Source organism: Aethalodelphis obliquidens, unplaced genomic scaffold (genome assembly GCF_003676395.1).
Source record: "Aethalodelphis obliquidens isolate GAN/ISIS:26980383/991018 unplaced genomic scaffold, ASM367639v1 scaffold25, whole genome shotgun sequence".
Taxonomy (NCBI): Eukaryota; Metazoa; Chordata; class Mammalia; order Artiodactyla; family Delphinidae; genus Aethalodelphis; species Aethalodelphis obliquidens.
In genome coordinates, this window is record NW_020837969.1 from 15,033,251 (window position 1) to 15,046,625 (window position 13,375).

Below are 13,375 nucleotides of genomic sequence, written 5' to 3' on the forward strand. Positions count from 1 at the left end.
TGGATAATTTAGAGCTTAAAGTGAGTTTTAGATTCTGAATGATATATTTATTTGCTAACTCTTTTCAAGACCAAATAAAGCTTTATTCCATCCATAAATATGGTAGTAATTATGTAATCTGTAGCACAAACAATTCAGTCCTTCTTCAGATACACACACATACACATAAATAAAACAGCCATCAGTGCTAGCAAAATTGGGCATAACCTTTTCGTGCTCATGCAGCATCTCCTCAGTGTGATACTCTTGCCCAAAAAGGAGGCGGACCAAGTCATGCACCTCAAATTTGGTGTTTAAAAAACCCCTTCAGGGCTTCCCTGGTGGCGCAGTGGTTGAGAGTCCGCCTGCCGATGCAGGGGACACGGGTTCGTGCCCCGGTCTGGGAAGATCCCACACGCCGCGGAGCGGCTGGGCCCGTGAGCCATGGCCGCTGCACCTGTGCGTCCGGAGCCTGTGCTCCGCAACGGGAGAGACCACAACAGTGAGAGGCCCGCGTACCGCAAAAAAAAAACAAAAACAAAAAACCCTTCAGTTTTTGTCTGACACCCATCTTTACTTGTTACCAAAATGTTCTCATTCTGATCTTCCCACCTCTGAGCTTCCAGCTCTGTAATCTTGATTCCTGACTCTGTATTTATGACTTAGAATTGATCTCTCTCTCTTTGGATTGCTGGTCTCCGGTGTGTCTCTGGTAGAAACCCTCAGCTAAGGGGTTTAGCTCATCACACCCATTCTGACCCAGGTCTTCTGGCTTTGCCCCCATTCCTCCCTCACCATCTCTCAGCTCCTACAAAAAGGAGATCTCGTCCTCTTTTCCACAAAGCACTTTATCTGTGCATCTACTATTAAACTTAAGACATCCTACCATATATTAAATATAGTTATTTATGTAGCTGTCTTAACCCTAACTGTTTCGTCTTTACGAAATGTGCCCACAGGATCCAGCATAGACCTTTGCTCATTAAAAAAAAAAAAAAAGTATAGCTTCTGACGTGCACTGATTGATTGAAATATCTGTTAAGGTTATATGCATGAGTTGCCTCTATAATCCTTCATGTCAGTCATCAGTACAATATGTACAGATGTTTGGCTTATTGCCAGAAAACATTATTTCTTGTCTTCTTAAAACATCTCAAAAGGTGTGACAAAAGGCTGAATTTGTCCAGAGTTTTAAACAAACCAGAGAAACATTAAAACATCTAAATGGCTTATCAATATGAACCTGTTTATATGTACATATTTTTAGACTGTGAGAAAATGAATTTGGGGGGTTTTTGCAAACAGATTGTCTGGTTATAAAAAGGATTGGGAAGTCAGGCTCATGCAACACTTCGTGGAGATACAGAACTCCACAACTAGAAAACAAAAACGTTCCACATCCCCCTCTATCCCCGTTGTGTTCTTTCTTAATGCTGCACTTGGCACGACAAAGGATGTCTGATGTTTCAGAGGTGAGTTGCAAAGTGGCCAAACCACTCCTCAGTGCACTATAGCTAACATAATATTTGCTGCCAGCTTTTTGTTTAAAATTGCCATCAGTTTAACATTAACTGAAAAAGTAATTATTCTCCAGTTTCACTGAGCTATTAAGAGGAAAAAAAAAGTTCATTGAAACTCCAGGAGATGAAATACCGTGCTTTCAGGTCTTGTTGGAAGCCTTTCAACATTCAGAGCAGAAAAACATAAATTTATTTTTTAAGGAGATTCAGGAACTTTACTGAATGAAAAGTGAGAAAATTAAGTTTCAGGAAAGATAGTCTGGATCAACAAAATTCAGCAAACCCTCCTTAGATCAGACACTTTTCATATATTCTAGAAACTCAATGCCATTTACTGCTACAGAATTTATGTAAATTGGAGAAAAAATAAGAAGTGAATGAGGAAAATAAAGATAAGGAGTGGAGAGGTATTACAAGGTTATGGAGATGGCAGACTCTCTGTAGAGATATGAAGTTTAAAAATCAGAAGATGTGGGTGTGGGCTCTGTATCTTACTTGCTAAGTAACTTTGAACAAGTCGCCTCCTTGAACCACAGGTATGTAGGGCTGGAGTGCTCTGCAAACTGCAAGATTGCTCAAATACCAGTTATTGTTCAGAAATGACCTCCTACAGCTTTAGGCAGAAAAGTCTACTTTTTGAGTGAATTACAAATACATAAATACACCTTTAACGCTAACATTTTCTTGAACTTTTTATGAAAAATTTTAATTTACATGTTTCACTACTGTGTATTACTCAATAATTTTAAGACATATTGTTAAAAAAGAAAAGAAAGAACCTAACTGGAGGAATGCTGCTAAACGGGTTAATCATGTTATTACCTCATTTTTATAACTGAAAAAAAAAAAAAAACCTTAACACTCATTTCTGGATGCTTGAGAACTAACTAAGTGTAAAACTGTTTAGCTATCATAGAAGATAATATTTTAACCTACTGAAAAGTGTTACAGTAGAGAATGTTTAATTTAAAAGTCTAGAAAGCAGCAGTCAGTCCTGAAATAGTTATTTTATTTGCTGCTATTGGCATAATTTTAGATTTCATTTGCTGAAAAAAAAATCACAAAAAAATAGACAGTAAAAATGAGAATGTATTTCCTAAGATGATTTCTCTTACATCATTTTATGGTGACAATTAGAGCAGAGTTTATGAATAAGAGAGCCAGACTATCCTGATGGCTTTGTAGTTAAGACTTTTTTTAACAACTGCTGTTTATTCTGGGAGATCTGAACATCACATAGGGAAATGAGCACTTTTAAATTGTATGTGTTACAAGATAAATATGGGAAAGGAAATAAAATATAAATGAAAATGCAATTCTTTGGGGAATCTCCCTTGCTCTGTCCTTCCATTCCTCTGAACCTAATAAGTAAAATCATTTCATTGTTGCCTCTTTAATCCCAAAATCTTGATTTCTTGTCTTTGACATTGTTTTCCCGTAGAATTGGAGGTAAAAAGATGGGATGTCCATAAAAGAGACTTTTGTTCTTTAAAAGCATTATTTTTGTACTTTCTATTTACCACAGAATTGATAGAGAGAAAGACTTAATAAAGTGTTACAGTAATGAAGCTAGTATAACTACTGAACACAAGATGTATGGATCAGTGATATTGTAGCAAGATGCAGTGTACAAATAGCATCTCCAATACCAAGTGTACTGTGATCCTATCCAATTTGGTGACCAGTCCACTTAGAGGGCATGCCATTATTTCTAAAGATGGCACAAAAATAGTAGACAAAAGGCAGAGAATGCCCAGTGAAGGCCTTGAATATTGGGATCAAGTTGCAGAGGATTGAGAAGTAGATCCTCTCAGTATCAATGGGCTATTCATGGTTGGCACATTCTCAAATGTGTCTTACAGTAGCAGAGACAAGATAGATTTCATTAATTACTTCAATTATTCACCCTTCCCTGTATCCACCTCTTTGCCCTGTGACTTTGCGATCTCTTCCACAATAGATGACTCTGGTGTCAGCAATTTGACCTGCTCTGGCCACTAGAATGAGATGGGATTGACAGTGTGCCTGGGTTTCAAGAGGCCCTGCATGTCTCTGCTTGCTCTTTTGTGCTTCCACTGCAGACAATCTTTGGGTCCCAGGAGGAGTATAAAAGATACATGGAAGTGAGCCCCACTCAGGGACTCCAACCCAACCCAGACAGCCAATCCTCAACTGGCTGCATATATGTGAGTTGGACTAGAACTTCCCTTCCTTGTCTTACCTAGTTCCACCAACCCTGAGAACTTGCAAGAGATAATAAATGATTGTTGGTAGAAGCCATTGAGCTTGATTGCTTGGTACACAGCATTATTTTTCTGTGATAATAAGTAACTGATAAAGTAGCTGATCTCAAAATTGTGGTCTTTTCTATTTCTAGCACCTCTTTTAGAAAAATTCATCGTTTTAGCATGTATATGATTACATGCTGGATTTTGTTTTCAAAAAATTTATAGGTGAGTGATGCTCAATCTCAAGATACAGGTCAAATGTAAATAAATGAATTGATTAATCAAATGCAGAATAGGAAAAATTTTAATTCTCTGTTTCACACTAACAAAAATATGAGAAGCTCCTCAATTTCCATATTCTCTGAAACAACATAATTTTTGTTGGTATTATTTTGCAAATGATATATTTACTTACATTTATTCTGCTCATTGAATTATTTCCTTTAAGAAAATATATTTGGAATCAAATGAATTTCCTCGTTCAATATCTTCAGCACATTTTTGTGCATATAAACAAGCATATAATTTTTATTTCATATTTGAAATATCAACCACAACCATCTGAAAATTATCAGGAGCTTTAAGACTATCCAGCAATTATTTTTTCTCTTCAGAAAACAAGGAAAATTTGTCTTTTGTTTGATGGGTGGGATAAAAGAAAGAGCAAGTTATGATTTTCTCCTTTGTCTCTGTCTCTTTTAATGTCCTTTCCTTTCTTCTCATCTCAGCCTCTCTTTAACCAAATTTGCAAGCCAAGTTTGGCAAGCACACACAGTATCTTCTAAAATGTCAATGAACATCTTAATCCTCTAAGGAGATATCAAAAGGGTAAACTAAATTACAATGTCCTGATCCATGTTCCTTTGGTTTACTGATTTAAACTCCAAATCAGAAAGTTGAAAAAAAGTAAAATTATTTTTCAATCATTTTGTACTTACTCTCTTTTTGTCTCTCTCTCATTCCCCAACATACCCCCAATTTTTCACCTTGAGTGTTCTCTCTCAAATACACTAGCATATAAACTCTAACATACATATGTAGATATGAGCCTTTAATGCATGAAGATGCTGCTCACCACATGTAGTATGAATGAGATTTTTAGTAAATGCTTGGTCTACTATGAATGAATCTTGCCTTGGTATGATAATCAGTCTGGGATTCATTTTGAAAAGTCTTTGTATTGTATTAACCAAGGTTAATCCTTTCCTATTCACACAGTTCTTGAATACATGATAGTATCAAATATTGTCAAAATCGTAGAGGTGTTACCTCTAAAACCGTAGTCTCAAGTCTTACTGAAGTTTCAGAATGAACTATGCCAAGGTTGAAATAAAGATACAGCTGTCTTTCATAAATGAATCTCAATGTATGCATATGTGTTCTTCAACTTTATAAGAACAACAGAAGAGTTATGTAAGAATTCTAAGAAAAAAAATTCTATTTTTCTTTTTTAATACCATCCAAACAATTTGTAGTTTTGATATTTTTACTTGTTTCTCTGGGGAGGCTCTGAGAATACCTATTTCACTGTTCTGATCTTAAGTTCTTCTCAAAACCTTAGAAATTCTCCAACCCTGTGGCAATATGCCAGATGGAAGTCAAAATTATATTTTGTGCTGTACATTGAACAGTGAAATTTGAAATTAATCAGACCTCTACTTGAATAAAATGAAATTTTGAAATTAATCAGACCTCTACTTGAATAAAATGAAACCTATCCAACCAAAGAACATCTAAATATTGTACCTACACAGTCATGGAAACATCAAAGACCTTCAGAAGAGCTAATAGATCTGGTGTTGGCAGCTTAGTATCACATAAGAAATATAGGAATCCCAAGGTGTTAATGTAATTGAAGAAGCACTTTCATGAATAGAGTTGAAATGGTCAAGTGACCAGGATTCTTTGAGGAGGTGGAAGTAAATGACCTAAGGGTGCTGAAGTTGCTTCAATTTTTTACCTATATGTTTCTTCCAGTTTTTTCCCCAGTTGGAATTAGAAACGTGTATACTCTTTATGAGTTTATGTTTGAATTACGGACGATTCAAGAATTAATCAAATGTTTAAATAAAACCTAAGCAGATGTATTTTAACAAATAAAATAGATTTGTTGCTGAGATAGTGTGCATAGAACCATAAAGGTTTTAAAATTGTTGTTGTTGTTTATTAGCTATAACACTTTGTTTTACTTTTTTAGTGGTTGCTCTGAGAATCACAATATGCATTTTTAGCTTCTCAAAGTCCAACTTCAAATAATAATAAAGCACTCTGTATACAATGTAAGAACTTCCCAACATTATACTTCCAACCACCCCCTGGCCCATTCAGCCCATCATTTGTTTTTACACCTTTCACTTCACTTTCTATATATTTTAGAAATCCTAAAATGACTTATTATTTTGCTTTTAAAATCTATTGTTATAAAAATGATTTTAAAAGACAAAAAAGAGTATTTTATATTTGCCCATACACATATCATTTCTCTTGTTCTTCATTCCTTTGTAAAGACTCAAGTTTTCATATGGTATAATTTTCCTTCACCCTGAAGAACTTCTTTTAACATTTCTTATAGGGTTAGCTACATGGCGGTTGATTCTCTCAGCTCTTTCTTAAAAATGTATTTATTTTCCCTTCAATTCTGAAGGATATTTTTGCCAGATGTAGAATTCTAGGTTGAAAGGGACCTCTGCTTTTGTTTTCAGCACTTTAAAGATTGCTTGTTGTCTTGCTTTTGTTGTTTCTAATAAAAAGTCAGTGCATTTCTCATCTTTGGTTTTCTTTGATCTCCACTTTCAAGAATTTCTCTTCTTAACTGGTTTTCAACAGTTTGATTAAGATGCATGTTGATATATTTTTCTTAGTGTTTACCTGGCTTGGGGTTTGTAGATTCCTTGGCTCTATATGCTATATTTTTCATCAAAAAAGAGGGAGCATGAGGCACTGAGATACTAGCAACGGTGGGAAGCTGATACAACTCCATGGCTGTAGAGACAGAGAAAGGAGATAGAATTTCCAGAAGTAGAATCATGGTGGGGTTGCCTGGGAGGAGCAGGGTTCACTAAAGGAGGGTAACTATGGGAGAAATGCTTTGGTTTTTCCATACCTCCTACTCTCTAAACTTCTGCCAATACCTCCCATAGGTCGAGCTTACCCAGAAGTCAGAGGGCAAGAGACACTAAGGAAATGTCAATCCCTACCACAAACAGCAGAGTATGAGAAGGCTGGAAACTGCTGAGAGCAAGTCAGCAGCTGACCTTCACAGCAGGATTTTGTTCCTTTTGTCACTATGGAATTTGTATCACCTAGAAGAACACCTGGGCACATATCTGATGAATGAGTGAATGAGTGATTGGGATAAAAAATGAATGAATAAAAGATAATTTCTAAACTCATGCTTTATTATTGAGGAAATAATAAGTCTCCTGTAGGCTTCACAATTTACTCAAGTAGTTAGTGGAAGAACTAGGACTTAAATTTATGTTCTCTGATTCATATTTCAACATGGTAACTGCCTCTGATTTCGTAAATCAAATCATATTTTAAATGCCTACCAGAAGAAGTCTCTTTCTAGAGGATCTCTGTATTGAATCTTTCTGTAAAACTAAAAATTCTTTAATTAGGTGGACTTTTCCTAAATTTTTGTTCGGTAGATTTTTCAAGTTTCAGTTTCTCTCCAAGCTTTCTGGACTATTTCTAATGATTCCTAATGTTTTATATAACAACTCTATCTTAAAAGTACAGAGCATTCCAAAAGGGTAGCTGTTTCCTCATTTTGGTAAGAGCACAGTGTGAAAGAAAGAACTTGGCTTTTGAAATCAGATAGAATTAAATTCTGATCCAGGATTTGCAACATAATAGCTATTTGACTTTAGATAAGACATTTAACTTTTCTGGTCCCTGGTTCCTTCTTCCATAAATTGGGGATCATAACGTCTCTAATCACTTCACAGAACTGAAAGAGCAAAATTAGATGATGCATATATGTAAATACACATGCTATTGTTGCTTAGCTGTGAACTACCTTTTTTCCAGATCAGTGTTTACTGCTAGGATAAAGTCCAGTTCCATGGTTGTGATAGGTGGGAGTGGTTGCAGAAAACAAGTACAGGTTGAAATGTAAAACGCCGCGTCAATAAAAACTTCATTTTCCAATGAGAGTGAGTAAAAACAATTACACTGATAGGTAAAGACACTGCAAAATGTTGATAGGATCTGTAAGAAAACGCCTGAGATAAATAAATCCCTGTCCTATACTTTCCACACTAATAATCATTTCCATTACTGAGGACAATCAAGTAATCTTTAGCCAGAGACTGACATCCCAGTAAAAGAGAACCATTGTGATACTTCCAGTGTCTGTCCTTGGCACCACTAAAGCCAAATAAAATTTTTAAACAGTTTTATTGAGAGATAATTTATATGCTACACATTTCATCCACTTAAGCACACAATTCAATCGTTGGCTTTTAGTAACTACAGAGTTGTGCATCTATCACCACAATCAATCTTAGAATATTTTCATTACTCCCAAAAGAAACCCTGTATCCTGTAGCTATTACTCCCTAGTCCCCAGAGCCCTATTCCCAGCCCCGGGCACCCACTAATCTACTTTCTGTCTCTCTTGATTTGCCTATTCTGGACATTTCCCATGAATGGAATTGTACAATGTGGAGTGCTTTGTGTCTGGTGTCTTTCGCATAGCAGAGAGTATTTGAGGTTCCCCATGTTGTAGCATGTATCAGTACGTCATCTATTTTGTTTTGTTTTTTTTTTTTGGTTGCGTTAGGTCTTCATTGCTGCACGCAGGCTTCCTCTAGTTGCAGCGAGCAGGGGCTACTCTTCGTTGCGGTGCACGGGCTTTTCATTATGGTGGCTTCTCTTGTTGCAGAGCACAGGCTCTAGGCACGTGGGCTTCCGTAGTTGTGGCATGTGGGCTCAGCAGTTGTGGCTCACGGGCTCTAGAGCTCAGGCTCAGTAGTTGTGGCACACAGGCTTAGTTGCTCCACGGCATGTGGGATCTTTTGCTATGGTTTTCTGAACCATTTCACCTCATTGCTATTTGAACTTCCAGTGGATTTACCTGTTCTAACACCTGAATATTTAAAATAAAAAGAATCCGGACTTCCCTGGTGGCGCAGTGGTTAAGAATCTGCCTGCCAATGCAGGGGACACAGGTTCGATCGCTGGTAGGGGAAGATCCCACATCCCGCAGAGCAACTAAGCCCATGTGCCACAACTACTGAGCTTGCGCTCTAGAGCCTGAAAGCCACAACTACTGAATACCGTGTGCCTAGAGCCCGTGCTCCGCAACAAGAGAAGCCACCACAATGAGAAGCCCGTGCACCACAATGAAGAGTAGCCCCCGCTCACCGCAACTAGAGAAAGCCCGCGCGCAGCAACAAAGACCCAATGCAGCCAAACATAAATAAATAAATAAATTTAAAATAAAATAAAAAGACTTAGGGATCTTTAATTCAACCACTTTTTAATTTTGAAGAAAGGGAAGTCTAGATTGTTTGAGTGTCTAGTGTTACACTTTTACCTGCGTAGAAGAGGACATGCAATTCAGCCTCTGCCCTCTTATTGTACAAGACTTAAGTTTAGTATCTACTCTAAAATGATAGTAACTCACTTTCAGAGAGCACCTAGTTTATAAAATGCTTTCATATACATGAATCATCATCTGCATACAAAACTCGTTTTGGCAAATAGGCAAGAGAAGGCTAGATACTGGAATTATGAAATATAATTACTGACCAAAATTATCAGATAAAAATTAGACATATTCTAAAAGGCCTCCCCAAATAGTCTTTAGAAATGGTAAATGTAAATGCCTGTCCAGTCTCATTGACTACTTGCTAAATTCCAAATACTGTGACTTTCTGTCCTTACAATCCGTAAAAATACAGGCATAAAAACCTATGACAGTCTTGATGTCAATGAAGAAGCATTTCTGTGTTGAAAAACTGGTTCTGATTTAGATCTGTTAGAATATGGATGCTCTAAACTGAAACATGATTTCTCCTTTCCTCCCCATAACACGTCATAAACTTTCTGAAATCTTTTATACCAAAGTGACCCAGAGCATGTATTCATATGCAAGTTCTGAAGTTTGAAATGCAGTAATTTAGTATCAGTACTGATGGAATAGAACCTGCAGAATCAAATGCTAGTGGTCCTGCTATTTAGTCAAAAATGAGGAACACTAGTGTAACGGCAAAATCCTTTCAAAGGATTTAACCCAAAGGTTAAAATCTTATTTCCTTTCTTAAACTCCTTTTCTCCAGTGCAATATCTGCATGACTTATTATGCCATCACTGAGCTGCTCTATGACCTCATCAACATTCTTTTTTTCTAACATCTTTATTGGAGTATAATTGCTTTACAATGTTGTGTTAGTTTCTGCTGTATAACAAAGTGAATCAGCTATATGTATACAGATATCCCCATACTGCCCTCATTAACATTCTTATCTCCCTGAAAAAAATAATGTTATAAGAGACCTGTCTGGTTATTATCTCTGCCACCTAGGACTGAAAGTTTGGCTATCTTTCCCAAACATATCTACTTTGAAATATATCTAAGGCTACTTTCCCAAACATGCTGGGTTCTAACGTTAGAGCTCCCCTCAATCTGTTTTCTTTTTCACACTTCATGATTCCTCATGCAGGAAATGGCCCAAAGCAATAACTGTGTTTGGAAAGAAAACAACTAAGCCATAAAATTCTAGGACCATAACACTCAGTAGGATATACAACAGAATACAGCTACAGAGAAGATAACCTAGTTTATTCCATTGTTTTGGTATGTATGAAATTGATTTTTACAAAAAAGAAAATTGGCAGATTGTTATCTTATTTGTGGAATGTTTAGTATACTAATTATAGATTTGAAAATTAAACCACTGCATTTTCAAATGATAAGAGCAGTACAGAAACTGTGAAATGATAAAAAGGCATATATATCAAATATTAAGATATATCAGGAAATAATATTCTCAATAATTTAATGATTGAAATAATATTACTTATATGTTTTATGAGCACTTCATGTTTACAGTAATGCCCCAGAAGCTCTGTTCTCCCTCCTAAGTTCCATAATTTCTACTCTCACTTAAAGGAAATAACGTGATAGTTTAAATCAAAGAGAATTTAAAACACCATTTGGTTTGAGAATTTATATTTCTCATGGGGTACTTAAAACTCAATCTAAATGTTTTGTTGCTTTTTTAGCTTCCTATAAAAGGGTGATTTAAGTCAACATGTAGTTAGGATGTAGAGTGGTTTGCCTAGAAATTACTGCCCCAAACACATACACACACACACCCCTACGTATATATGCCAGTGTATATGTGTAAATGTGTCTGTGTCGATCTCTATCAACTTGTCTACTGTTGGGTCAAGAAAACAAAGAAAGCATCCAAGTTTAATATCATTCTCCTCGTCTCCTGAGTGGCTGGGGGTGGAGATCCCTCTTTCTTTTGACAACTGGGAGTTGTTTTCCATTTCTGTTTTCCGTTTTTTTCCTCTTTAATGAAACCTCGAATTTCAGATGGGCATGTGGCCACTCAGAATAAAGACTGTATCTATTTTCCCTCCTTGAAGTCAATAGCAGTAATGTATAAAACTGCCAGAACCTGTTTTGTTTTGTTTTGTAAGGAGCACGCTGTCTCTTTCTTCTTTTCTTTCCTTCTGGCAGGAAGGCACAGGCAGCGGCGAGATGGCACAGCTTCCTCCAGACTAAAGGGTGGAGGCTGTGTCTCAAGCAGCAAAGCAACAAGAGTCCAGGACACCCACAATGGACTAACTAGGGTTGGGTGATAAGCAAATACTCTTCTTTCACATCTAATCGTTCACCAGGTTTGGGTAGTCTTCTCCATAATGCTTATGGGATCAGTCTCTTCTTTACTCCCCATGTCTAAATTCAAGTACTGTGCTCTTAATCTCTCACCTAGGGTTTTGCAATGACCTCAAAATTGTTCTTTCAACCTCCAGTTCCTTCCTTCTACCTGTTGCCTCCAAAATAAACTGTGTAAAGTACAAGCCTGGTCACAGAAAAATAAGTAATAGGGTCAGAATTCTAAATCACCCCTGTCTTAATATAGAGCTAGAAATCTTAGAGACATAGTGGATAGCCAGGAAGAGAAAGAACAGATCAACTCAAAAGATGGGCATACGAAGATCAAACAACAGATATGAGGTATGCAAGGGAACTCTGAATGAGATATGGTGCATACATTCCCTGTGTCTAGGTTACGTTTCAGATATTGCTGGCCTGTATGTCATTTGTACCCTACACACAGCATCATATCTGAATTAGTTTTTTAGGAACTCAACACAACTTGGGATTACTGGGAATGACCAGCCTCTAAGAATGAGTGTAGGACACGAGAAATAAATAATTTTTTCCAGCATCCAAAACCACTTCCTGCATAAATTCATCCCTAACATTCACCTACGAGAATCATTCTCTCGCTGTAAATTCTCTATGATAAATAATCATGTGTGCTCAGTTATTACCCTGAATTGTTCATTAGTCTGTTCACATGTACTGATCTTGCTTATTTCACCTACTCGAAAAATCTTATACTTCTCCATAACAACCCACAATGTAGCAATACATTAAAGAAAACACTAAATGAACGTGCTTAATTGAATTGACAATCTCATAATTAATGGAGAATTAAATATTCTTTTCTGAAGAGAAATTCCTCGATTAGAGGTATTAAATAACTCATGAGTCCAGTACAGTGATGGGGCCAGCTAATATAGGATTTTGATTCTTAGATCTTAAAAATCACTGGGCTTGCACCCTAGATCACATAGAAATAGTTTATAACCACGAATGAGAAATAATCATTGTTCTTCCAGACATTTTACAACCAAAGCCCAAGTGAAACAAAATCAGATGAAGCAAAATAGTGGCTTTCAGAGTGAAAAGAGACAAACGTACTTCCTTTATATAAATAAAAAAAACTATCTGCATGAAAACATATGATCTACAATGAGATGGTATTTGAATTAGTAAAACTGTGTGCTTCCTAATGCTTACTTAGTCTAGTATTATAAATATGTTTTAAAACAGAATTTGACCATTGAGACATTTTCTTTTTTTTTTAAATTTTATTTATTTATTTGTTTGTTTTTTTTGGCTGCGTTGGGTCTTCATTGCTGCACATGGGCTTCCTCTAGTTGCAGCAAGAGGCTACTCTTCATTGCGGTACGCGGGCTTCTCATTGTCATGGCTTCTTGTTGCAGAGCACGGGCTCTAGGCACGCAGGCTTCAGTAGTTGTGGCACATGGGCTCAGTAGTTGTGGCTTGCGGGCTCTTGAGCACAGGCTCAGAAGTTGTGGCACACGGACTTAGTTGCTCCGCGACATGTGGGATCTTCCCGGGCCAGGGCTCGAACCCGTGTCCCTTGCATTGGCAGGCAGATTCTTAACCACTGCGCCAACAGGGAAGCCCGAGACATTTTCTTACCAAGTACCATCTTTACAATTTGTTGTCTGAAAATAATTTCTTTATATAATTAGTTGGTAGCCTTTTATTCTGTGAGATATTTAACATTTAAGTCTTATCTACTTGCTTTTAATGTGCTATAACGGTATGACTGCCTAATACCTCTGAACTATGACAATGGCATCATC